General features: G+C 39.5%; 1 protein-coding gene and 1 long non-coding RNA gene across 7 annotated transcripts in view; both read right to left on the reverse strand.

Moving 5' to 3' along the window:
• NTM (neurotrimin) overlaps positions 1–27,676 on the reverse strand; it is a 949,272-nt gene that overhangs the window by 135,762 nt on the left and 785,834 nt on the right. The gene's annotated exons all lie outside the window — the stretch shown is intronic.
• Positions 7,139–9,346, reverse strand: LOC147576849 (uncharacterized). Its single transcript, XR_015241202.1, has 2 exons — positions 7,817–9,346; positions 7,139–7,384 (listed from the first exon to the last, which is right to left on the reverse strand). It is a non-coding gene; the product is annotated as an uncharacterized LOC147576849 (long non-coding RNA).

The following is a 27,676-nucleotide window of genomic DNA, read 5'->3' on the forward strand; positions in this document are numbered from 1 at the left end:
CTTGGTGACTTACATAATCAGCACCAACAAATAGATTATACCATAAAAAAAGAAAAAAAAATACAGGTTATACTGAGGTTCTAGCTTGGTTGACTGTACGTTGTTGTCATTTGCTGAGATGAGAAGTACCACTTGTAGAGAAGACTTACATAGAATATGCAGTGGGAATTTGTCTTTCTTTAAAAATACTACCCAGAATCTCTACCCTTTTTCTATATTTAAGAAACCCTATATAGTGTGAGTCCACTATAAAATCTGATAAGGTCAAAGAGTTGTGCTTTTACACTCTTGTAGCTGGAGAATGGGCATATCAACTGGTCTCTGTCTATTGCATGCTCTTATCAAGGACTCTGCCTTTAGCAAGTGAAGAAAAGAGGCAGGGACAGTTTGGAATTTATTCCCTTTGGGATGTCTAATGCTCAGACACATCAGAAGTTCCATGATAGTGCCAATAATGGTGCCCTTGTTAGCTGCAATGGCTCTAATGCCCTGGGAGACTCTTCCTTCACTGATTGTTGTATGTGTATATTGACCTCTTTCCCTTTTTTTGAATCAACCCTCTATCAATTCCATTAGTTATACAATATACTTGTAATCAATTCCATTTTTGTTAAGTCAACCTTAATCAATCTCTGTTGATTGAAACCAAGAACCCAGTTACGTACAAAAGATAATAAGAACAGTTTGAAATATGTGGAGTTCAAGCTGTTTGCAGGACATACAAGTTAATATGCTCACTAGATAGCCTGAAATCATTTGAGAATTTAGAAAGAGATGAGATAGAGCACACCTTAAGGACTGCCCAAATCAATACCTCTGTGCTAATGCCATGATTGAGTAGCATCACCTGAGAAAGACTGGAAGGGAAAAGACTCAAAGTTAGAATCCAGAGGAATTCCAGATTTGTGAGTTGTGAGAAGTATCTAGGTTATCAAACAAAGGAAACTGAGACAGAGTGAGTCAGAGCTGGATGAAAGTCAGGAGACAGTGGTTTCATGAAAACCTGGGAAAGAAAGAATATCAAGGAGAGGGGCAGCAACTGAAGCAATGTCAGCAGAGAAAATACTGAAAAGATATCAACGGATCTGACAGTAAGAGATTCCTGGTGTCCTTAGAAGAATAGCTTACCTTACCTTACACTTTTTTGTAACTTTTTCTGTGATCCTCGAGTAAAATAAGTAGCCTTAATTGATAGTGTTGAATGATTAATCATATCCATAGAGTGCTGAATGAATTTTATCATTTTTTCCTTCTCCTCTCTGCTCATTCTTTTCTTCACTTTTTTCTTCTACTTTACCCAAGAAGAGGCCCATGTTTGCCTGGGTCTGGTAGCAGCATAAAACAATGGAGAGGCAACCTGACGGCACAACCTTATAAGATTTAAAATTTTCATCCATTAAGGATAAGTGGAATGGAGATGGGGAGATGAACTACCAACTATGGTGACTGTACAGGTATCAGACATGGAGATTAGTAACTCAGGTCCTTGGATTTGTGTCCAAGTGTCTAGGACACAAAGTATAGAAAATTCTGAGAGAGTTGTTTTGTTTTGTTTTCTATTGTGAGCTTGTGAACCTATGAGCTTGCAGTTCTGGAATCAAGGACAGACCAGAATTACTTATATAGGGAAAGCTGTTAAATTGCATAAAAACTCTATCATTTGTCCTTTTCTTTTAAGGACTTAAAACAATTTTCACCCCATTTTCCTTGTTCCTTTGAAGCTGTCTGCTTTACCTCTTGGCTAATATCTTCCTTTAATAATTCTCTATCAGTAACTAGTAGTTTTCTAAAATTGTTTAATGTTTATTTATTTTTGAGAGAGAAAGAGAATGACACAGAATCCGAAGCAGGCTCCAGGCTCTGCACTGTCGGCACAGAGCACAACGTGGGGCTCGAATTCACAAACTGCAAGATCATGGCTTGAGCCGAAGTTGGATGCTTAACAGACAGAGCCATCCAGGTGCCCCTAGTAGCTTGTTTAAAAGTTGTGTTTGACTTAACATGACTATTGACTTCTCTCTGCCTTTCAAATACCCTTGCTAATCACCTCCAACATCTCTCTATTGGATTATTATATCCCCTTTAAGGATGTTATTATCCTCTTTCATCTTCACAGATTATATAAAAATGTATTGTTCTGTGAATACATGATATAAAGTGAATGTGAAGTCCCATACTGAAGGAACCACTTTTCCCACCAAACCCAAGAAGTCCCTCTTTTAGAGGGACTAAACAGCTCTAAACAGCTGTTTAGAGTCCAACAGCTCTAAACTGGTGTCCATGAGCTTTTAAAGAGAGTCCAGGAAGTGTCAGATTTTCCAATAACTTTCTGAAAGTACATGTAACATTACACTACTGTAATTATTAACATTTCCCATTTTCAGCTGAAGAAACTGAAACCACATGTCATGATAAAACAGCCAGATCTTAAAACAGCCATTTTTCTGGGGTGCCTGGGTGGCTCAGTCAGTTGAGCATGCAACTCTTGATTTTGGATCAGATCATGATGCCAGTGCTGTGAGATTGAGCCCTGAGTTGAACTCTGCACTGAGCATGGAGACTGCTTGGGATTCTCTCTCTCTCTCTCTCTCTCTCTCTCTCTCTCTCTCTCTTTCTCTCTCTCCCCTGACCCTCTCCCCCTACTCTCATTCATGGTCTCTCTCTTAAATAATTAAATAAATAGCCATTCTGCTTTTAGAGGTCACATGCTAAACCACTATGCTATACAATTCCTCAGTCAAGACACTATCCCATTCTTCTTCAGTTTCCTTATACCCCGTACCAATCAGTCACCAAGTCCCATGGATTCTCACAGATGAAAAATCATTCAGCTATATCTCCTTTATCATCATGGCTAACTACCTTAATTTAGGCCATTCTCACTGCTCCCCTGAAATTACTATAGTTTGAGTGTGCCAGTTTTGTCCCCTCTCCAAACCATCTTCCAAAATGACTTGGGATTATCTTTTCAAAAATGCAAATCTCATCTGCTTATATTTTTGTAATGCTTACTTATTTTTGAGAGAGAGTGAGGGAGAGAGTGGGGGAGGGACAGAGAGAGAGGGAGACAGAGAACCTGGAAGCAGGCTCTGTGCTGACAGCAGAGAGCTTGATTTGGGGCTGGAACTCACAAACCATGAGATCATGACCTAAGCCAAAGTCAGGCACTTAACTGACTGAGCCACCCAGACACCCCTCATTTTCTTATAATATTAAAACCTATTTACTTTTCATTCAGGTTAGCAGTATCTAAAATCCTTAGCTGAGTATATTAACTAAAGACCTTCAGCACTGGTGCATTTACACATCTCCAATCTGATCCTCACCCAACCTTAGTCTCTCTCTCTCTCTCACACACACATAGGCATACATGAATATATACTCACATCCTTTGCCCTCCCACACCTATCTTTCAACCATTATCTATAAGCTGGATTTGGATGTTTGTCCCATCCACCTTTTACCAGAATTCTCTCTTGTGCATCCATTCTGATTCCTTCAATTGGCAGACTATCAATCTTCATACAGCCAACTCTTCTTAGCCCTTTAAATCAAGACTCAGATTTGGAAGCCTTCCCTGATTCCACACCACCTTAAACCAGTTCAGTATTGACCCTCTTTTTTTGTTTCTCTAGCATCCTAGGACAGTTCACTGTATCAGATGTTAATAGACAGTGGAGCTTCCTGAAAACTCTGAGAATAGCAATTCTCTTTTATCTTTGAATGCCCAGACAGTACTGAGTGCCTGAAACGTAACAGGTACTCAACAAATGGATGGCAAATGAATAAAATCAGGAACAAAAAGCAAATTCAGCTTACTTAATTAATATAATTGTTTGAACTGAATGACTGAAATGCCCAAGGTTTTCTTTGCTTTGAATTCATTAATCCAATTGACAAGTTAAATGTTCAATTATCAGAACATACATATTACCATAATATTTAAAAACATTTTTGTTCTGAATAAAAATCTTCCGTCTCTTAGATGGCCTGATCTACATTTGTGAAATTCTTATTCTTTTAATTTAACTGTTAATTCCCTTCTACATCATGCTTTCTTGATGGATAAATAATGAGCATTCCTCCCCCACCCTCAATTTTTAAAGTGGACAAATATTCCATATCTATATAAAGCACAAGTGGTCAAGTGTCAAGGGCATGTTTAAGACAATAATAAATTAAGTTAAATTATATATACTATATATGTGTGTGTGTGTGTGTGTGTGTGTGGTTATGTGTAATTATTTATATTCCACTATTTCCACAATAAATCTGAGGCACCTTACAATAAAAATACAAAATGAAAGAGCACATCCATAAGGTAAGGGAAAAAAAGGGAAAATACCTCAAATGCAATGATAAACGTGAACATAAACTTTGATGTTAAGCTTTACCTTTCTTTTTGAGCTTCCTGACAGAAATGGCAAAATGGGAATACTGTTTAGTTATACAGATGCTTTTTTATGTAAGAAGTAAATATTGGACCTTTTCTGGATAACAAAGCAAAAGAAAGTAACTTACATAATATTAAATTTTATCACCACCCTCTTTGTGTCAAACAAGTGATAAGCATAAGCCACATGTGTGTTTATCCCTGAGACCACAATCGAGTGATACTATCCTAATGATCCGGAGTTTACCTATATTATCTAAGTTATTTAAGCCTTACATCATCTTATGTCATATAAATATTTTTAATTCAGGCATCAACATAGGTATATATTGTATAAACCGGTTTAATGTGAATGATTCAGCAAAACCCCCATATTCCTCCATTATTAGTTTTCATTTCTCTTGTCATGTTGTGTAAGGAGTAATATCGTTGCTTTGGAAGGTTTATATTCAATAAACAGTAAATAAAGAAGCAAATAGTATCCTGGATTAAAACTGTGTCTCTATTTTAAAAGTTTTTGGACAGTTGCCTGAAGCAATTGGGAATTAGCAGGAGGTTTACCTAGTCAGGATAAATACATTATTTCACAGCCATTAAGGCAGAGATCCTAATCTTCCCAGTATTTTACCCCATGCCCCACTGGGGCTTCTTTGCTTTCAACAACAAGATTTTCATTAGCTTTAGGCATTTTGTTAGTCTGTTCGGTTCATTGCTCAGGTGTGGAACCACTGAACTCAATTATGGCTCCTTGCATAAAGTTTTGAAGTACAGAATTACGAAGAATTTGCTTGTTAGGAAACATCAAACATCTTCTGAAATGTTCTATATTTGATCTGATTTTTTGTAAAATATTATCCTTAGTTTTAGCAACAGTAATGATAGTAATCATAATAATGTATTATAAAGTCATCCGATCCTGTCCTCTTGTTCCACTTTGTGGCAACGTAAGTGCAAAACAATGTATTAATGTTCTGGTACTCGCCAGCTGAAATTGTTAAAGCTATTAAATTGAATCATACTGTGGCCACTAGATTGGAGTGCTACTGTTGAGCTCTAATATTTACTTGTACAAGGCCAACTGAATCTGAATGAAAGAGAGTTTCTGTCCGTGGTGCTGAAAGCAAATAGTCTCCCACAGGATTTGATACTGAACAATTTCAAAGAAACCTCTTATGTTGAATCATGCATGTATTGTAATGTCTCTAATAAATCAATTACTTTTTGGCAGCAAAATGTCACAGCATTTCAAATTCTGATAATCACCTCCACTTTGCTGAGCTTTAGGCTGTAATAATCCACACAATCTAGTATGGAATGCATCAAGAGAAGGTTGAGTAACAAAGAAACAATAAAACTTAGGCTCATATACTTGACTAGGATTCAGAGAGGCTAAAAGCTTTCCCCACTCCCAGAATACTAAGGAGGATACAGATATAATAGCCCTTTTCAAGAATAAACCTTGGAGAAAATCTACCCCTTGGTGTCTTATTTAGAAAGTCCTGTGGTATATATACTGAGGAATCCCTCAAATATTTATTATTTGCAAAACACCAGCATATGCATGATATCCTTTGTCACTTATATAACCCAGTTTTACACCCTTCAAATGACAAGATGTGACAATATCTTCTACTTGTTATATTGTAAAAGGGAAAGAAACTGCCTTCAACTTAAAAGTGTTTCATCTCCTATAGAGATGAAAAATCCTTTTGAAACTGATTTTTTTCTATGTGTTTTCCTTTCTTTAAAGACTTATTCTATCTAACTGACCAAAATGTAAAAAAAAAAAATCTTTTAAAAATGCCTACTTTTTATCACCTAACCTTGTGCAAATAGCCCCACCTGAGGCACTGTACCTGACTACCTCTCCTTCTGGAATGAGAAGTTATGTGAGTTTTCCAAGGACAGATGAATGAGCAAGCCTTCTGCACACTACACAGATTCTCTTCTGCATACAGTAACACTTAACTGGAGGGAAAAATCTGAATATGCTTTGATCACGCAAAATCCTTTCATGGATTTATTCAATGAATCTTTCTTTAGTGTTAAGCATATGTCAGGACCTCACTAGATGGTGATGAAATGGAAATAAATTTTAAAAACCTGGATCCAAACCTCAAGGGATGCAATGGGGGCAAAGGGAACACCTATGAGATATGGATAATCACAAAACAGTGACAGGAATGCTGCAGTCATGTTACAAATACATTTTTTGAAAGTTCAAGGGGAGAACCCAGCAACTTTCTTAAGATGGGCTGGGCTGGGATGTGGAAATATTTAAGGGTGGCTTCTCAAAGAAGGCAATTCATTTCAGTCTTAAAGAATCGGGTACAATTTCTTTTTTTCAGGCTGCAAAGGAAGGGACAGAGAATGGCAGAATCCCAGCTAAAAGTTCTCAGTAATATCTCCCACAACCACTCTAAGAACTCTGTTTTTGCATCTCCATCCATGGGAAAGGGAGGAATTATTCTTCATCTGCCATAAATACAATGTTCTGGTATATTCTAAATTTACACAACCTTGGTTGACTTTATAAAATCTAATGGTTATGGACCCGGTACAAGGCAGAGAGTAGGACACAAGGTGTGGGCATACATGAGTGATAATAGTGTATGCAGACCTGTGTGGCAAAAAGAGATACAGGGACTGAGAATGATGTGATGATCATTGAAGAGTTGAGAGAAGATCACAGACTCAAGTGGAAAGGACATGTGCCCTCCACCCACACTGTCACAGAGAACCACGTATACTCCACACCTTTAATTAAAAATATCACATGTATATATTCTGCATTAAATCATTCTCTAGTACCAGAGCTGGGCATTTTTATTACCCACTTTATTTGCAAAGCAGCAGCCTCCCACATCCCAGGACTGAATATTGCTGAGCTCCCTCCAGCATGCTGCAGGGGAAAAGTGAAGGTCCTTGGTCCCCTGGTTCAGAACAGCCATATCAGATAAATGTGAAGTCCTGTTACCCAGAAATATTCATCTAAAGAGAAAAGAGAATTTGATTATCATGAATTCTTCTCCACACTCATCTTCCTGCCTGACAATAACCTCCCTCTCCAGAGCAACAATAATCTGAACACAAACAGACGTGCAGCTTTTCAAAAAGTAATGAACTCTGAGGCGTTGGAGCCAAGGCAAGCATGGTTTAAATGCACAGCTCCAGCAACCCAGAGAGGCTATCAATTATACAGCCCTGCCATCGAGGAAGCAAAAATAATATTTCAAAGAGTCTTTGCCAGAAAGAGAAAGAAAAAGACGAAAATGCCACAGAAATCACACCATTCAGAGCGAGCAGTTCCAAGAGCAAAAATGAGTGGCTAAATTCTGCCAAAGGCAGCCTTCTCTACCCAGCAAGAAAAAGACAGATAGGACACAGTGACTTCCCTCTTGCCCTGCCCTTCATCCAACACACCTCAGGTCTATGATGGAATTTTTCCAACATTGTTTTCAGTTACTCCTGGGGCATGTAGAAAAGTGCATTCTTCATTTGCCAATATATTCACAAACATTTTTGGGAGCTTAAAAAAACAATGCATCATATAAATACAGAAATTCATTTGTTTATATCACCACTTGATAGTCATGATTTAGTTTTACTCTTACAATAACTATTTGAGGTAGGGAAAGGAGCATTATTAAGTCTATTCTTCAGATGATAGAATTAAGGTCTGGAAAAGTTAAATGACTTGTCCAAGGTCAGCCAGCTATTAAGTTCCCAGCTGATGGTGTAGAATATAGGAGACCATCAATAAGCACTTTTTGGCAATAAAGATTGATGAGACTGAATCATTAGGTCTTTAAGTCATGAATTTGGTCTTCTAAGTAGTCAGTTAAGGCCTCCTTCCAGTGTGTCTCTCTGTTGAAAGCATTCTATTACAGGCTAGGTCACACCAAATGGGTTTATAAGACATTCTGTGCATAAAGATATAAACATAAGAGATTCTGTGTCTAAAGCATTCTGAACTGGTTTTTGATTGCTGTTGCTATTGTTTGATTATTTTAAGGAACTGGGAGTGGAAGCAGTCCAATATTTAAGAAAAAAGGTTCATACGATTTAGGCTGTGATAACTTTAAAAGTAAATGTTTTATCTTATTGAAGCGAAAAAAAGCAGAAAGACCAGTAGCCCTGCAGCCAGGGGACTGCACTCTCCACTAACTTGGGTGCTTAGCACATTCTGTGAGTCCCACAGTCTCCACTCAGAAAATGAAATTGATAACACTTGCCCCGCTTGCCCCACACCTTCCTAAGTTGGTTGTGATAGTGGACAGGGAAACCACTTTATAAATTCAGACCCATGCCACTACTACAAATGTAATAGGAGTTTGAGTAACTTTCCTCCATGGATCCCAGTGAGCCTTCATGGAGAAGAGAGAATGTCTAGTTCACCACACATCTAGTAGAATGAGTAAAATTATAAGAATAGAGCAGCAATCATGTGCTTATTCATATTGGTATGCACCTTTGTGGTTTAAAAATACAAAGAAATCAAATAGAGATAGTTCAAAGCATGGAGTCTGGAGCCATAGAAGACCTAAAACTCACTTTCTGTGAACTCATAGGCCATCATACACAGATTAATTAACCTGTCCAGGTCTGATTCCTTAGTCATAAATGCTAATGATAAAGACATTTAACTTATAAGCTTCTTTTGAAGGTTAAGTTAGAAAATGTGCATATAGGACACAACACAGTACCTGGGAAATGTATGGAGCAATTATAATAATCATTTTTATTACTATATGTTGCCTCACTTTTTACAAATTTGGGAAGTAAAATTGGACTGGAAGTGTATTTCTCTCTTCTGGATGTCTACCATCAGACACTACTAACTGACCTCATAGAGTATTATGAGATTTAACTAAAGAACATTGGGGAGGAAAGTTGGAGGAGTTTAGACTTGAGAGTTACAGGTTGGCATCTGAGTCTTATGACTTTAATTTTTTTTTTTTTTTTTTTTTTTTTTTTTTTTGGTGAGGGGGGTGCTGGGTGGCTAGTTGGTTGAGTGTCCGACTTCAGATCAGGTCATAATCTCACGGTTCGTGGGTTCAAGCCCTGCGTCAGGCTTTGTGCTGACAGCTCGGAGCCTGGATACTACTTCATATTTTGTGTCTTCCTCTCTCTGCCCCTTCCCCAATCATGCTCTGTCTCTCTCTGTCTCTCAAAAATGAATAAATGTTAAAACAATTATTTATTTGTATTTCCCTGATGAGGAGTGATGTTGAGCATCTTTTCATGTGCATGTTGGCCATCTGGATGTCTTCTTTAGAGAAATGTCTATTAGTGTTTTCTGTCCATTTCTTCACTGGATTATTTGTTTTTCAGGTGTGGAGTTTGGTGAGTTCTTTATAGATTTTGGATACTAGCCCTTTGCCCAATATGTCATTTGCAAAGATTTTTTCCCATTCTGTTGGTTGCCTTTTAGTTTTGTTGATTGTTTCCTTTTGCAGTGCAGAAGCTTTTTATCTTCATGAGGTCTCAATAGTTTATTTTTGCTTTTAATTCCCTTACCTTTGGAGATGTGTCAAGTAAGAAATTGCTGCAGCTGAGGTCAAAGTTTTTTTTTTTTTTTTCCTGCTTTCTCCTCTAGGGTTTTGATAGTTTCCTGTCTCAAATTCAGGTCCTTTATCCTTTTGGAGTTTATTTTTGTGAATGGTGTAAGAAAGTGGTCTAGTTTCATTCTTCTGCAGGTTGCTGTCCAGTTCTCCCAGCACCATTTGTTAAAGAGACTGTCTTTTTTCCATTGGATATTCTTTCTTGCTTTGTCAAAGATGAGTTGGCCATATTTTTGTGGGTCCAATTCTGGAGTCTCTATTCCATTGGTCTATGCATCTGTTTTTGTGCCAATCCCATGCTGTCTTGGTGATTACAGCTGTGTAGTAGAGGTTAAAATCTGGGATTGTGATGTTTCCTGCTTTGGTCTTCTTCTTTCAAATTACTTTGGCTATTCAGGGTCTTTTGTGATTCCATACAAATTTTAGGATTGCTTATTCTAGCTTTGAGAAGAATGCTGGTGCAATTTTGATTGGGATTGCATTGAATATGTAGATAGCTTTGGGTAGTATTGACAGTTTAACAATATTTATTCTTCCAATACATAAGCATGGAATGTTTTTCCATTTCTTTGTTTCTTCTTCAATTTCCTTCATAAGCTTTCTATAGTTTTCAGCATACAGATCTTTTACATCTTTGGTTAGGTTTATTCCTAGGTATTTTATGGTTCTTGGTGCAATTGCGAATGGGATCAGTTTCTTTATTTGTCTTTCTGTTGCTTCATTATTAGTGTATAAGAATGAAACTGATTTCTATACATCAAAACCACACTGAGATACCACCTCCCGCCAGTCAGAGTGGCTAAAATGAACAAATCAGGAGACTATAGATGCTGGCGAGGATGTGGAGAAACAAGAACCCTCTTACACTGTTGGTGGGAATGCAAACTGATAGAGCCATTCTGGAAAACAGTGTGGATGTTCCTCAAAAAATTAAAAATTGATCTTTCCTATGACTCAGCAATAGCACTGCTAGGAATTTACCCAATGATACAGGAGTGCTGATGCATAAGGGCACTTGTATCCCAATGTTTATAGCAGCATTTCAACAATAGCCAAATTATGGAAAGAGCCTAAGTGTCCATCAACTGATGAATGGATAAAGAAATTGTGGTTTATATACACAATGGAATACTACTTGGCAATGAGAAAGAATGAAATATGGCCTTTTGTAGCAATGCAGATGGAACTGGAGAGAATTATGCTAAGTGAAACAAGTCATACAGAGAAAGACAGATACCATATGGTTTCACTCTTATGTGGATCCTGAGAAACTTAACAGAAGACCATGAGAGAGGTGAAGGGAAAAAAAAAAGAGTGAGAGAGCCAAATCATAAGAAACCCTTAAAAACTGAGAATAAACTGAGGGTTGATGGGGGGTGGGAGGGTATTGAGGAGGGCATGTGTTGGGTGATGAGTATTGAGGAGGGAACCTGTTGGGATGATGGGTATTGAGGGTGATGGGTTTGAGGAGCGCACCTGTTGGGATGAGCACTGGGTGTTGTATGGAAACCAATTTGACAATAAATTTCATATTAAAAAAATAATATTTAAATATTTTTATTTTTATTTTTTATGTTTACTTATTTTTTGAGAGATAGAGACAGAGTACAAGTTGGGGAGGGGCAGAGAGAGAAGGAGACACAGAATCCTAAGCAGGCTCCAGGCTCTAAGCTCTCAGCACAGAGCCCAATGTGGGGCTCAAACTCACAAACCATGAGATATGACCTGAGCCAAATTCAGATGCTTAACTGACTGAGCCACACAGGTGCCCCTCCTATGACTTTTATACTAGTTCTTTGGTATTACAATTGATCTTGACTGGTTTCTTCCTGCATTGATCTGTTCAGAATGCTCTTGACACAAATTCAATTTTCTATGGCCAGCAATCAAATTCACCAATCACACATGGCAAACACGATCGAAACAAAGGGCAGAAGTTGTGCTATTTCCAGCACAAATGATCAGTTCCTGAGTTCCTGACAGCATCAAATGGAAAAATAAAAATAACTTGAGACAGAAGTAGCCCAAAGATTCCTGGGTCCCCAACCCATTTGCAATACTCACATGTGACCTGGAGATTATATATCTTGTGAGACTGCATGCTGGGGAGAACTGGGTGTTGACACAGAGCATGGCTGACCTTTCCAACGTTATTCCTGATTTTAATTATTGACACTTAGGTAGATTTTAATAGGCTTATTCCTCTGTAATGCCAAAACATTTCAAATTTGGATGATTTCTAGCCACTGAACACATTTCCCTCAAGTCCTGTTTTTTGGAGAGAAGCCTTCCATTTCCTGGACACATCTTCTGATTGTGTTTCAGGTGAAGACATAAAGTTAGCTGTGCTCAGAAAGGAAGTGCAGTAGATGAGAGGAACCAGAGAAAAACAGGGAAGGTCCAGGCTGATCACCCTTGGTTTATAACTTTTCATACATTAAACAATATCTCTATATAAAATCTTCCAATCACTAACCTTTTACTCATATTAACTTTTGGAAATGGCATAACCCTGAATAGATAAAAATAGCATCATAAATTGTGTGATCTCTACCCTTACCCCAACCATTGCTGATTGGAGCAAGGGTGAACACCTGACTCAGGTAAAGATAGCCTGACTCCATTTCTTGCTAATTTGAACTTGAGGCCTCCAAACCAAATCATCTAGCTGTGATCTATTAAGGCAGGACAAGGCCATATATGAGATGAAATTAGTGGGGACCAGAGAAATCCTAAGGGAGAGATGCAAGAGACCATGGGAGATGTGTAGAAAGAAGCAACAATGTGACCACACAGCCCCAACAAAAGAAGCACAGAGAGGAACTGTCAAGGGCAGTCCCATGCCATAGGGTTTGCCTGTTCCTCTCTGCACTTGTTTGCACAAAGTCAGCCCAACTTTCCAATAAACTTTCTTTTACCAGTTGAGTGAATTATTATGATCCTAATAGATTTCTTAATGATGACTCCAATTGTATTGGTAGATTTTGTCAGTGAGGAAACGAAGGGAAAAACAGAAGTAGTAAAGTTGTATGAAAGAGTAATAAAGGTATCAGCAACAGGACAGGTCACATGCAGTGACCACATCAAAGTCTGAGCACTTGTTTGGCTTTTATGAGAGTGTGCTACCCTGCCCTGGAGAAATGTAGCTAACATCTGAAGGGAGAAGGGAAGACACTAGAACATACCACAGAAGGAAAGATAAAGAAATAGAAATTCTTCAACAGCCCACATTTACTGAGAAAAAATATGTGACATTCAATGAATGACTCTTGAGCCCAAAAGAGGAGGTGAAAAACCTTTTGGGTGAAGAGATATTTACAATACAATGAGGTGAGAACAATGACAGCCATATGCAGTGCTTGAATTATTCTGTTATGAGGAAAAGAGGAAACTTGAGGAACATAATAAGCACCTTCAAAATTGTAATTCCCATGGTGAGATATGGGACCATTTAGGACTAATTTTTCTGTGTTGTGCCAGACACACAGTAGGAGTTTTGCAAACATTTGTCAAATTGAATTTTTAAAATATTGAATGCTTCTTAATATTAGGCACTTCAACTAATTCACCCCCTCCCCAACAGTGTAACTGATGAATGGTTACACTTGAGTTGTACAAATGAGAAAGCCAGAACTCAAAGATATTAAATATCAGATTGAAACATATGCAGCTACAAATATTCAGCCATTTTTGATGTATAAATTATGGAAATCTTTAATATTCAAAACTCCTATCTCTTGACAGCCAAGCACTTTTTACTACTACAAAAGATTCAACTTATTCTATCTAGTTCTAGTGGAAATCACCAAAAGGCACACATTAGAGGGAAGCAAATTTTGGCTTAATATATATATTTTTTAAAAAGTTAGAGCTTTTGTAAAGGAAGTACCTCCCTGAGTAGCTAGTTAGTTGTCCATCACTGATAAATGAATTGTAGGTACTATCTACCTACATACTTACTATGAAGGGATTCAGGTTTGGAACAAAACTATGAGAAGATACATAGCCTGAGATTTTCCTTGACCTTCAAGAGCACATCTCTTATTGTTTGGAGGCCTCAGGATGTTGGTGACATGAAGAATGTTGGAGGAAATGAATTAGTTCCACCTTGACTTTCACATATTTTCTGTGAAATATTCCCCAGGAACATTTTCTAGTTGCATCTAATGTGGCCACATGGGCTTAGTCAGCTCTTGGCCCACAGCACCTGAAGATTCACTTTAAGCAGGTGTCAGTGGCCAGCCTGAGTTAGTTGTGCTCTCTCTCTATCCTATAATGTCATTCCTCATTCCTGTTCTAACCCATGGACTTTTACCAGATGCTCCACCAGTTCCTGCAATAATTTCCTAACACCAGATTTCTGAATATGGGGGACCTAACACAGCACAGAGAGAAATCAGAGATAAACTGAAGTACAGACAGGGAGATGATCATCACTCTCTGCAAATATACACTTGGATCACAACATGTTCCAGTCTTGCCAGAGAAATTCCATAAATATTTACTTCTGTTCTTCTCCTGTTGGTCTGTCAGTGTTGAAGACAAAGGCATGATGATCCCTTCTGCTTCTTATCCTCAGGCTTATGCCTGCAGGGTCAGGCCAATGACAGTGTCAGTCTAGGAAACTATTCAAAGGACAAGGAATTAAACTTGGAGGTCACCCTAGCAAACACAATTGGTTGGAGATGTCAACATCCCTCAGAAAGAGTCTGTGATGGCTCTATCCTACAATGGATTGACATAGTCGACAACTCAACCACTGGCTTTCAGAGAGAACAAAGAGGAAGAGGAAATAAGAATAAACCACAGTAAGTAAAAAGGCAAAAGCTTGTGTAACTAAACAAGATGACTCAAATCCTAGGAATAATAGAGATCAAAAAAAGTGGGGGTGATGAATAGATAGTGGATTAGATAATGTCTGAACAGTTCAGTGACGTTGGATTCTAAAACTAATTCAGCATGACATTTGCCTACTCAATAGTTTTGACGTTGTGAATCCAAAAGACTTTCCTGGTACAACCACTTGAATCCCAATGTGGGTAGGCTTCTGTGTCTAGAACAAGTATAAGGTGAAGATCTGCTTTGCAGGAGCTCCATCTTTTTTTGTAGTTTCCTTCTCAAGTCTGGGTTCCTGCCTTCCTGAAGGCAGGTTTCTCTCAGGCCTTTAGTTGACTTAAAGATTCCCCAGGAGAGCTGGCCTGAAAATCAGTTCTAAAAGCCAAAAAACATGAGGAGAGCCAGATTAAAGTATCAGCCCAGAATTTATGCTCTGGACTTGAGGTTTAATAATGCAACAGAAAATCAATATTTAATAAAGCAAATGATGGAGAAAAACATTGCCCAGGAGATGAGGCTGCTGCACTGTTTTCAAACGTCTCAGTCCCAGAGGAGATCTAGCTGGCAGAATGGATTGAAGACTAGGTTGACAAGAGAATCTGGCATGCAGACAATCGCAGGTCCCATTGATTCCTATTCTGTTATCTCTGGGCTTGCTGGCCATTCTTATTGAAGGACTAACATAGAATTACAATGAGACGGATATGAGATACCCAACAGAATGGGGACATGTGGTCCAAGCAAACCTTCAGTTAGCAACCCAGGACTGCCCTGACCCATGCAAGAAAGGATCCAAAGTTCACAATCTGTTTGGAAAAATCATAGGGGGAGGATGAGCCTAGAATTATACTTCCTTAAACGCATTCCAGAAAGGTGAAAAAAGATGAGTTGTTATGGCCTAAGTCTTCATAAAATTAGGTACTACAGTGGAATATACCTATTTAGCACAAGCAGCTTCACAACCAGTGGTTTGTACTTAGTAGGGATGTGAATGGTTACTGAGTGATTAATGTGTCTTGAGAATACCAGGTTGAGGAATGCAAAGTTCCTTGGGTTCTCAACAATTACTCTGTGCATTGCAAAGCAATCTGAGCTGCAGGGAAACTGAACTGAATTAGACAATTCTCTATGGCTGCATCCTTTACAGCAATTTGAATATTTCTACTTAGTCATTTTTTTTTATTGCAGATTATTCTTTCCTTTGGGAGAAAAACAGGTTTCATCCTATCTATTTCTTGCTGATCTAGATATCTGGGTCACAGTTTATTTCATATTCTTATTTTGCTAAAAGGAAATATGGTTGTTAGAGATCCAAAAACCTCTGTCTGGCCAGGAGAGGGGTTATTCATATCTACCTTGAACAAGCTCACTATGTTACTGAAACTATGCATGACCACCATGTATAATACAATAAACTCTCTTGAGTTATTGTGTCTTCTATTCATCTAGGGATCCCAGTGTAGCTGGGAAGTACAGACAACTAAAACCAATATGTTGCTCATAACGTAAGAAGCCTCAGGCAAGGTACCTGACAGCCGCTGCTTGAATAGGAATGAACTCATTTGTAATGGACAGATTGGCTACTTCAATTTGTTTTCTTAAAAAAAAAAAAAAAAAAAAAAAAGATGCAGAATGAACATAGCACAGTGTATTGCTCCTGGCTAATTAGGAAAGTTCTTCAGAACTCCTTAATACAACTGTAAATTATGAAAAGAATATATTCTTGAGAGGGAGGCAAGTCAAGACAAAATGGGAGGAAGAATCCAAACTCCAAAAGGAACTACATACATCTTGCTCATCACTGTCCATGCAACCATCTGTTGGCACGTATAAAGTGTGTAGTTCCTTTTTTATTGAATGGATGACTGAATATAGTGTCCTAAAAAATAAGAGGAAAGACCATATTATGGGGGAAGCTAGGAGAGGGAAATCAAGTCCACTATCATGATTTGGGGGATCTCCTGGGAGAAATCCCTGGTTACTGGTTTACCCTGTGAATTCTTCAGCATGTCACTGACATTCTATAAATAGAAGAAAATGTTCCTCTCACATTTTTTGCTAGTAAAAAGTTATGAGATTGTGAGGTGGTAGGTAGGTTCCAGAAAGTAGGCTTAATGCCAGAAATGAATAACCCAGTGACTTTTACACTATGCCCCTTGTTTGGGCTTCACTTCATTTCAAGACTGACACATTTTGTCTGCACCAATCTCAAAGTTTAGAGTCCCCAAATCCCAGGTGCCAAGCAAGTGTCGTGAACAACTCATATCAAGCTCTAGAGTACCCTGGAAGAGATTTCTAACACAGCCTGATAGATAACGAGGTCTTACTTAGCATGAGGCGGGAAAAGAGGGTTGATTCATTCATTGCACAACTGACATTTTAGGTCTAGAAAATGGGATTCAGAACCTCAGCGATTCAAAAAGGCTAAAGAAACTAGGTCATACTCTCCAGAATACATTACACGGACCTTTGGCTGAGGTGCCCTCTGGTTAATTCTGATGGGGATAGTAAGGAGAAATGCTACATAGCTGGGCCAAGATTACACACACAGGAGAGAGTAGCAAAGGACCAGGAAAACTTGAGCCATAAAGGGCTTTAGGTGAAAAATTTTCAACACTGAGAGTAATTGATATATCTACTAAATAGCTTAGAGGCTGCTATTGGAGCAGTTGTAATAATAATTTTATTTATAAAATTCTTGCTTCTCCCAATATGCTCAGGGCACTGTACAATAGCACTAAATAAATTAAATTAAAGCATGAAATATTATGAAAATGCAATGAAATAAACATTGCTGAGAAAATAAGAAAGCCTCAAAGAATAAAAGAAGAAAGATTCTTTGCAAGAAGTAGCACTTAGCAAGAGGATGATTTTGAGAAAGCCCACCAAGAACTCAGCCTCCTGAGAAGAGGGGAGGAGCCACCCATGGGCATTCTTTCAGTAGCAGATGAGGGTTCAAACCCCATCTTCTACCTGGAAGTACTCTGACGTCTAGTAAGATTTTAAGTTGTCTTAGTCTTGGTTTCCTCTCTAAAAAGCATAAATATCATAGTCCTATTTACCATCTTGGGGTGTGAAATTTAAATGAGATTTTGTAAATGCTAAGCCAGGTACCCGTCACCTAGTGGGATCCCAATAAATGTTTATTATTATCTTCACTGTGACCACTGGATACAGAGTGGAAGGCTGAGGACCTTTATAAAGAAATCAGGTAAAATGGGACAAAAACTTGAACCAAGGCAGTGATAGTAAAGATGGAGAGATGTGAGTAACGGACATCTATAGGATTAGGTGAATGACTTAATGAGGTGTAGCACTGGGGTGGGGAAATGGAGGGTGGAAAGAATCAAAGATAATCTCTAGTGGTCTCTCCTAGGCAATGGGAAAACAGTTCTTCCATTCTTCAAGATTGCTAATATAGAAGCAAGAGGTATTTGGTGTGGCAGGGGTGGTGGGGTAAGATGATTTGTTTAACTTGAAGATATTGTGGAACTTTTAAGAGGAAGCCAACAGGCTCTTCCAGATATAGCTTTGCTGGTATTGGGTGTAAGGGTGTGGCTGTCATTAGTGAAACCACATTAGTTGAAGTCATGGGCTTCGGCAGGTCATTGGATATGATGTAACACAAGGAGAAGAACAGAAGGGTAAGGAGTGGAGACCAACAGGTAATAAGAAGCTGATAATACAGCCATATGGGAAAGGCCTAGTGAGGTAAGGGGAAACTTGGCAAGAGTACTGTTACATCAACTATGACAAACAATCTATAAAGTCCATTTTACCGTGTCTTTCTTATTGGATGGAATTGGAAAAATAATCGTGGAAAAAAAACATGCCTCCCAAAGTCATAATTCCATAGAGAAACTGTCTTGTTAGTCTACAGGATAAGTGCTGATTCTTTCCCCATTCATCAACATTATAAATGTCTTTACTTCTATTCTGGTGATGAGACTGAGAAGAACCTGGGGAGGCAGAACACTACCCCCATTTGTGATTAACATGCTAGAAGGGCAATACTACATTTGAATGCCTGGCCCAGTGCAGCCAATCCAGTGGCTGGAAATGCCATCAGTAAACACTCAGTGTGAGTCCACAGGCAATATCAACTTGCCCAAGATGCATTTTACAAGCACATGGTATCTTCAATAAAATTCTCTACTTACATACTAGTTTATTTTTAAAATTTAAAGTTGGTATCATTGCTGACTACCATGAGGATGGCTTGTGAGACTTATGTTCGATGAGTGGTCCATTCTATACAGTAGAAAAAGTACCATATTCTTAGTGGAATTATGTAACCTTTATGTGTTATCATCTCACAACATAATTTCACAATAATTCCTAAAGACATGCTCTATAATTTTGCTCATTATGTAAAATGAGACAAACCCAAAGCACAGATACCTGAATCCCAGGATTACACAGTGACTATTCTAGCCCAATTGTGTCTCCAAAATCTTACTTACCATGTTTCACCATATTCTCTCTCACACACAAGGAAAAATTTGTCTTTCATTGGGGGTAAGGGAAAGAACACTGGATAACAGCCAGGAGATCTGGGATTGGTCCTCACAACTGCCCTTATAACCAATGGTGTGACCTTAGACAAGTCAGTTAACCTCTTAAGTTTCATGTTTTCTCATCTGTGATAACATTAGGACAGTGGTTCTCAACATGGATAAAAAATATAAGCACGTGAGGAGTTTTTAAAAAAAATAATCATGCCATGGTCTTATTCTCAATAAATTGAACTGGAATCCATGCAGAGAAGACTTCAACATTGCTCTTGTCAAATAATACCCCAAATAATTTTAATGTGCAAGAGTTGAGAATCACTGGCTATGTGGCCTTCAAGATGGCTTCTAGCTCTGAAATGATTTGAACCTGTGGCCCAAACTTATGGAGACCATGCCTACTTCAGGATCCATCATCTGATTCAGATTAACCTGAATCTGCTTATAAAGGGAAGCACAGTGTCTGAGGATGGACTATGAAGAGTCATACTGTCTGATTTCATATTCTGGTTCTAGTAATATGTCTGGTCTAGTAATATGGTCTTACCCAGGTTAGTAGGTTTCCATTTCATCCCTAAAGTAATGATTATAATAGCTTCTGTTACATGGGGTTGTCTTGAACTTTAAATGAGATAATATTCATAAAATTCTTCATCTGATTCCTGGTTGCTACGTAGTAAGGTTTCAGTAAGGTGTAGCTATGAATATTATTATCATTGCATGTAAAGACCTGCCAGCTACTATAGTTGTCCCTAACAGTCCTTTGAGATGAGAAGCTGTGTTTATAATCTTTTACAAAATAATACCTCTGGGCACAGAAAAGTCACTCTGCCCCAGTAAAGTATTCCAGCCTACAGAAGAAGAGGCCTCTGGGCATAGCAGGGGCTAGAGAAGACCCCTGTGACTCAGTAATTTTTTTTTTTACTGTGGCCACTATACCACTATAGAAAATCCCTTTTTCCTGATGTTGTTGCCGATGGCCAGGCCAGGGCTGATAATAGGCGATGCCTCTCTTCAGAGAAGGGTTCCATGTAGCTGGTGGAGTGGCCATGGCATTTCTGATGGTCGGTGCATTCACAACTTGTCATTCTTTTAGAGTGGGTCAGCACAGAGTTACATAGATAAAGAATCAGGCCTCTGGAACAGCCCCTCTTCTAATGCCACCCCAGCAGTCCCCAGTGTCAGGTAGAGCCTTTTTCCTATATGGTCTTCACATCACTTTGGATAAATATTGCCAAATCCATCCTGTCCACAATCAGCTGTGAGTTCCTTCTGGCTCATAAACAGATGGAAACCTCCCTACACAAACATACACACTATTGCATACACATGTACACATTGCACTAGAGCACACAGAAACAACATGTTTGAGTCTCAATAAAGAAATCTTAAATATACCATCTTCTCTCCTAGTGCTGCGCATGGAGAGAATTTCAGCTAAGTTTAGATATGGACTCCCCAGAGGAAACGATGTCACCTGAGTGAAACTGTGGTTCAATTTCAAGATGTGCTTATTAAGTGAAATGATAAATAAATAAATAAATACATAAGCAGGAGTATTTGATGATCTTATCCTCTCCATAATGACAACATGAACTCTTAGTGTAGGTGGCAAAACACAGATGCCGTGTCAAGGGGTAATGGCTTTCACACTAACAGGTCAGACACAGAGATTGCATGGCTGGGAGGGGCCAACACTCTGGGTAGCATGGAGCTGTGACCTGGGAGGGCAGAGAACAATGGGTGACACTGAGGGGTATCAAAGCATATGGAGGCCAAGAAAGAAGAGAAAAAAAAAGAAAGGGATAGAAGGAAAATGTAGGTGAAGGAAAGAAGTTTCCAGCAAATATTGGAAAAAAGAGCATTTAAGCATAAAGGCACAGTCCTGAGAACTCAAGGTCAACATGAAGAGTAGTGTCAGTGACAAGTGAGAGGAGAGTGGCTCAGACAAGGGAATGATGAGAGGAGTAAAACAAAACAAAAGTAAAAAGAAACAAAAACAAAAAAAAAAAGATAAAAAAACCAACAATAATAGGCTGAAGACAACAAAAAGTCAATGTGGTAATAAAAAAGAAGTTTCTGGCAAGATCAAATGAAAAACTGCCTCAGAGAGACAGATGAGAAACAGTAAAGAGGAGAGAGAATTGCCTATCATAGAAGGAAAGGTGCATGTCTACATCCACACTAACTCTACTGACCTGAGTAGGTGCTCACTGAAGCCAAGGTGGAGGATCTATCCACAATTTAAACCCAGCTGAAGGTTAAAATATAGGCTATGAGCTTGGTTTTGATATTACCTCCTCTTAACTCAAGGAAGTTCTGATAAGGCAGGGTAAGGAATGGTCTAGCTAAGGATGATGAGCCACGGAGGGCCTTTTTGCCTTTGGTTTGCTCCCCTGATACCCTCTTCAAAACTGACACCCAGTGAGCAATCTTCCTGAATAGGGTCTACTCTGGGCCCATTCTACCATTAATAAAAACTTCCTAGCTCCTGTTATCTGGCTCCTGCCCATCTCTCAGGTCTCACCTCAGATCCCTGTACCACCTCCTCTAATGGCCCACCTGTGGGATGCTTTCACCTTCTCTGAACAGGCCATGTTCCCATTCACCTCCTAGCCTTTGTATATGCTCTTACCTGTCTAGAACAGCTCACCTTCCCTTATTTTTTTTAATATGAAGTTTATTGTCAAATTGGTTTCCATACAACACCCAGTGCTCATCCCAAAAGGTGCCCTCCTCAATACCCATCACCCACCTTCCCCTCCCTCCTACCCCCCATCAACCCTCAGTTTATTCTCAGTTTTTAAGGGTCTCTTATGTTTTGGCTCCCTCCCTAACCCCTTTTCTTTTTCTTCCCCTCCCCCATGGTCTTCTGTTAAGTTTCTCAGGATCCACATAAGAGTGAAAACGTATGGTTTCTGTCTTTCTCTGTATAACTTATTTCACTTAGCATAACACTCTCCAGTGCCATCCATGTTGCTACAAAAGGCCATATTTCATTCTTTCTCATTGCCAAGTAGTATTCCATTGTGTATATAAACCACAATTTCTTTATCCATTCATCAGTTGATGGACATTTAGGCTCTTTCCATAATTTGGCTATTGTTGAAAGTGCTGCTACAAACATTGGGGTACAAGTGCCCCTATGCATCAGCACTCCTGTATCCTTTGGGTAAATTCCTAGCAGTGCTATTGTTGGGTCATAGGGTAGATCGATTTTTAATTTTTTGAGGAACCTCCACACTGTCTTCCAGAGTGGCTGCACCAGTTTGCATTCCCACCAACAGTGCAAGAGGGTTCTCGTTTCTCCACATCCTCGCCAGCATCTATAGTCTCCTGATTTGCTCATTTTAGCCACTCTGACTGGCATGAACACCTTCCCTTCTTTACCTAACAACTCAGCTCTCAACTAAGGCAAAACTTCCTTTTGGAATTCCCCTGAGGTTCTCAGAGGTAGGAGTCTCTCCAAAGGGGCCACACAGACACAACATGTTTGAGTGCCACAGCAATGGCACTTGACCCAACTCTCTGCCTGTTTTACAATGAACTATGTACTTCTTGAATGGCAACAGAAGAACTATGACTTCTCTTGTCATCCACTAGAATATTATTTCTTTGGAGACAAGTATCTGGTATTTGTGTTCTACCCTCAGAGTTCAGCATGATATGTAGCTCACAGTAGGAACTCAATGAATATTTGAATATTGAATGAAGGAAGGAGCAGAGTTTATGTGATAAATACTTCTTTCTTCATCCAGCCTCTGAGCAGAAAGGTGAGGCCAGAGTTTCTGTGTGTTTGGTGGGACAGATAGTAATGACTCTATTTCAGTTCACCCTCACTTGCTAGGCCAGTGGGCTTCCTGCTTTTCTGAGTGCTATGTGCTATGTTTACCTACATTTCCCAGTACCATTAGCTATCACCTATAGGGCTAAACTTATTCTAAATCTGAGGAAGATTTTTAGCATGAAAAACTCACTTGTCATCTGAATTAGTCAGGTTTCTCTAGAGGAACAGAGCTAAGAGGAGATTATATATATAATAGGAATTGTGTCATGCAATTATGGAGGGTGAGAAGTTTGATAATCTGCCATTTTCAAGCTGGAGGATGAGAAAAACCAGCAGTGTAATCTAATCCTTGACTGAAGGCCTGAGAATCAGAAGGCCAATGTCTGAGGGCAGGAGAAGATGGATGTACTGGTTCAAGCAAAGAGCAAATTCACCCTTTCTCTGGCTTTCATTATAATCGGGCCTTCAATGGATTCGGGGATCCACATCTGCATTGGTGAAGGAAATTTGCTTTACTCAGTCTACTGATTCAAATGTTGATCTCTTATGGAAACACCTTCACAGACATATCTAGAAATAATGTCTTCCCAGCTATCTGGGCATCCCTTTGCCAAGTCACATTGACACATAAAATTAGCAATCACAAGTCTACCCCTAGCAACTCGATACCCATTCCATTTCCTTAAATTACAACTAATCTCCAGATGAAGACAATAACAAGGTTATATGATCCACTTAGCATGATACAACTATCTTGCATACAACTGAAGATGTACTAATCCCTTCCCTAGAAGAGGAAATAAAGTCCTTGAGTAATGTTTGCTCTTCTGATAGCCTGTACCATAAATACTATGATGTAAAATTCACAGAAAGTCAATACATCTTATGTTACATGATAAGGGAATAAGAAAGGAAAGAAAACAAAGATGTTTGTTTAATATATGTATATACACATACGAAAGTATTTATAACAAAATAGAGAGAAGCTATTGAAATACTCAAGACAGAGTCCTCATTTCTGTAACTGGCCATGTGCTTGTAGCTTCTATTTATAACTACCTTCTACTAACTACTCTGAATTCCCTTTGTTGTAGCAAGCATCTCAGCTGCTGTTGGTTCTTGACTTCACAGGGTAGCCAATCTTTTATTCCTGAAAGGTCTGGGCTCTGCAGTCTTTTAGTCCTGCCTAGATTGGATTGTTGGTTTTCCCTTAGCTTAGTCACAGAGCATGATAATACTAAGAGATGCCCTAAGGGACCTCCATATTCCCAACATACTCTTCTCTACCCCTGTTTTGAATTTCCCCTTGGTAGTCAGGATGAACCTCCCTAGTCAGTACCATCACTTCCCTCCTTGCCTGTTGATTCACAGGCATGAGGAGCCCAAAGTGGCCAGGTTGTGGTCTCAACTTCCAGTTCAATGGAATCATTGTTTCTCCTGTTGCAAGCATTTCTCCCTTTGGAACTAAGGTCTCTAGACCAGCATATCATAAAGTTGAGGGGACAGGAGGCAAACATTTGGCTATTGGGTCACTAGGGAGGATAGTGAATAGTGTCACTGCCATTTCTGCCACTTGAATCTAGGTCCTGTGAATTCTGGCTATAGGGAAAATGGCCATCTGAGCTTCAGAAGAGGCTGAATATGCCTTCACTGAGTACTGAGCAGACTATATGTTGCCTAAAGAGAGAAAAGGGAGGGCTGCAGATGTCTTAGGATATAGCAATGAAGGCCGGCAGTCTAATAACTCTTGAGAAACTATTTTAAAACAATGTAGGGGAATATAGGCAAGACTATGGTGACCCACTTAGGGGAATCACTCTTCTTTATGACTCTGCTTCCTAATTTTCATTTTAACAATACAGCATCACACTCAGGGAGATGAAAGATACACTGTAATTAGAAACAGAGCACACCCACTTACCCGATTTGACACAATTCCTACTAATGAGCATGAACATAATTTAGGATTTTATATTTAAAAAAGTGTTCTCAGGGTGCCTGGGTTGCTCACAGTTAAGCACCTGACTTTGGCTCAGGTCATGATCTCATAGCTCATGGGTTCATGTGCTGCATTGGGCTCTGTGCTGACAGCTCAGATCCTGGAGCCTGCTTCAAATTCTGTCTCCCTCTCTCTTTGCCTCTCCCCAACTTACTCTCACCCTCTCTCTAAAAAATAAATATAAAAAAAAAAGTCTTATCAAATTGACTTTTAGTTGCCTCTGGCTCTTGGCTCCACTGTGTCCTGACCTATAACTCCCAAACCCAGCTACACAAGGTTCTCCACCCACACCTCCACCAAAGTGATTCAGGTCCAGTTGGTCTGGGGAAAGACAACATTCTTCTTATTACTTTCTTTTCCTCAAAAGTTCCTCATGAGAGTCTGAGGCAGACATCAGGGTGGGCTGACAGGCAGTTTCTGGTATCTCATGATTTGGTGTTCTCTGAATCTGCTATTCTATTTTCAAATATCTTCTCCTGTTTAAAAGGCCCTTCTGTTGCTTGATTCTCTTCTATCCTGTCTTATTTTAAGCTTTCTTCATGGGCTGGTGTACACCTTATCTCCTCTTGGGTGATCAGGTTTCATTTCAATAAGTTGAAAGCCATATTCTCAGGATTCCAAACTGAAACAAAACATGGTACAGCTTCCCCCCCCCCACACACTTATTTATAAATACAAAACCCCAAAACTTTACCAAAGATGAAAACATTAAGTTTCTTTTACTTTCAACCTTAACCAGTCACACATTGAGAAGAATACATGTATCTTTGGAATAGGACCATCCAGAAAACTGAGCCCAGCCTACTCTTACTGTGTGTGTACACCGATCCAGCCTCTACCAGCTGCTCTAATGTGCTATTTGTGTAACTTCTTAAGAAGAGAGGGAATCTCTCCAGGCCAAGGACGCAGCATAACATGATACAAACCATGTTATCATTCTCTATCAGTGTCCCTGCCTCAAAACTCCCCCTCCAATCAACTCCCCATTCTGATGCCAAAGTCTTTTTTTATTTTATTTTTTTTTTAATTTTTTTTTTCCAACATTTATTTATTTTTGGGACAGAGAGAGACAGAGCATGAACGGGGGAGGGGCAGAGAGAGAGGGAGACACAGAATTGGAAACAGGCTCCAGGCTCTGAGCCATCAGCCCAGAGCCTGACGCGGGGCTCGAACTCCCGGACCGCGAGATCGTGACCTGGCTGAAGTCGGACGCTTAACCGACTGCGCCACCCAGGCGCCCCCAAAGTCTTTTTTTTAAAATAGAACTCATGTAATTTCCTTGCTTCAAACTTTCCTCTGATTCCCTATTCCTCCATAGTGAAATCTGAACTTCTTGGGCTGCTGGAGAGTTGGTCCTCTCCTCAGAGAGACACTCGGGGCCACTTCCTCACAACTCATGTTTTGTCTGCAGCCTGCTATAAGGAGCAACCCACACTCAGGTCTCTCAGTTCCTTCCTGTGTTATTCCTTCAGTCTGCACCACTAGCTTCTTCTTTAATTTGCTAAGAAAATGCACCCTATTTAAAAAAAATATTTATTTTTGAGAGACAGAGAGAGAGAGAGAGCAAGAATGGGGGGGAGGTAGAGAGAGAGGGAGACACAGAATCTGAAGCAGGCTCCAGGTTCTGAGCTGTCAGCACAGAGCCTGACACAGGGCTCAAACTCCCAAATTGTGAGATCATGACCTGAGCCGAAGTTGGATGCTTAACCAACCGAGCCACCCAGGTGCCCCAGAAAAATCCACCCTATTAAAGTTAGTTTAATGTCACCTGGTCTGAAAATCATTTTGGTAGAAATAACAGAAAAGTTCAGACTTTCTCACTCAAGCAAAGAGACAGAATAAACACTGGGGAAAAAATAAAAATAGATAAATTTCACTTAATGGAAGGCTCTGCTTTTCAACTTTTCATTCACATATTTATTCAATAGATATTTACTGAGTGCCTACTATGCACCAAACCCTGTTCTAGGCACTTGGGTACAACAGTGAACAGGGCAGGTCAACTCGCTGCCGTCATGGAGCTTGTGTTCTCCTGCAGTGAAACAGACAACAGATCTTAAACATGTAAATATTTATAATGTCATAGATGAAAACACATCAGAAAAGTCCCAGGGAGTAACTTGGGGAGGTGAGGAGCTCGCTGCCATACAGGTGGTCAGAGAGGCCTCTCCCGTACGGTGACCTTTGAGAGTAGAGCCCCAAGGGACACCTGGCATGGGGTGCCAGCATAGGAAGCTATAAAGGTCCAGACAGAGGTGTATCCCTGATTCAAGAACATCATGGAAATAGGTTAACAAAGAGTGTTTTAGGAGCATAGGTCAGAGAGATGTCAGGGGCCACACAGCATAGGACCTTTTAGGCCACATTTGGGTTTAGGATCATTTGGGTTCTACCCTGAATGATCTGGCAAGCAACTGGAAGGACTGATCAGAAGATCAGAATCTGTAAAAGTGACAGCAGGGCTGTGCTTCCTTTGGATGCTTTAGTGGGGAGTCAGTTCTTCACCTCTTTAAGCTTCTGCTGGTTGCTGACATTCCTAGGCCCGTAGCCACATCCATCCAGGCTTCAAGGCCAGCAACTTTGACT

Source organism: Puma concolor, chromosome D1, assembly GCF_028749965.1.
Source record: "Puma concolor isolate L17-30 chromosome D1, mPumCon1.1.hap2, whole genome shotgun sequence".
NCBI classification, from domain to species: Eukaryota; Metazoa; Chordata; class Mammalia; order Carnivora; family Felidae; genus Puma; species Puma concolor.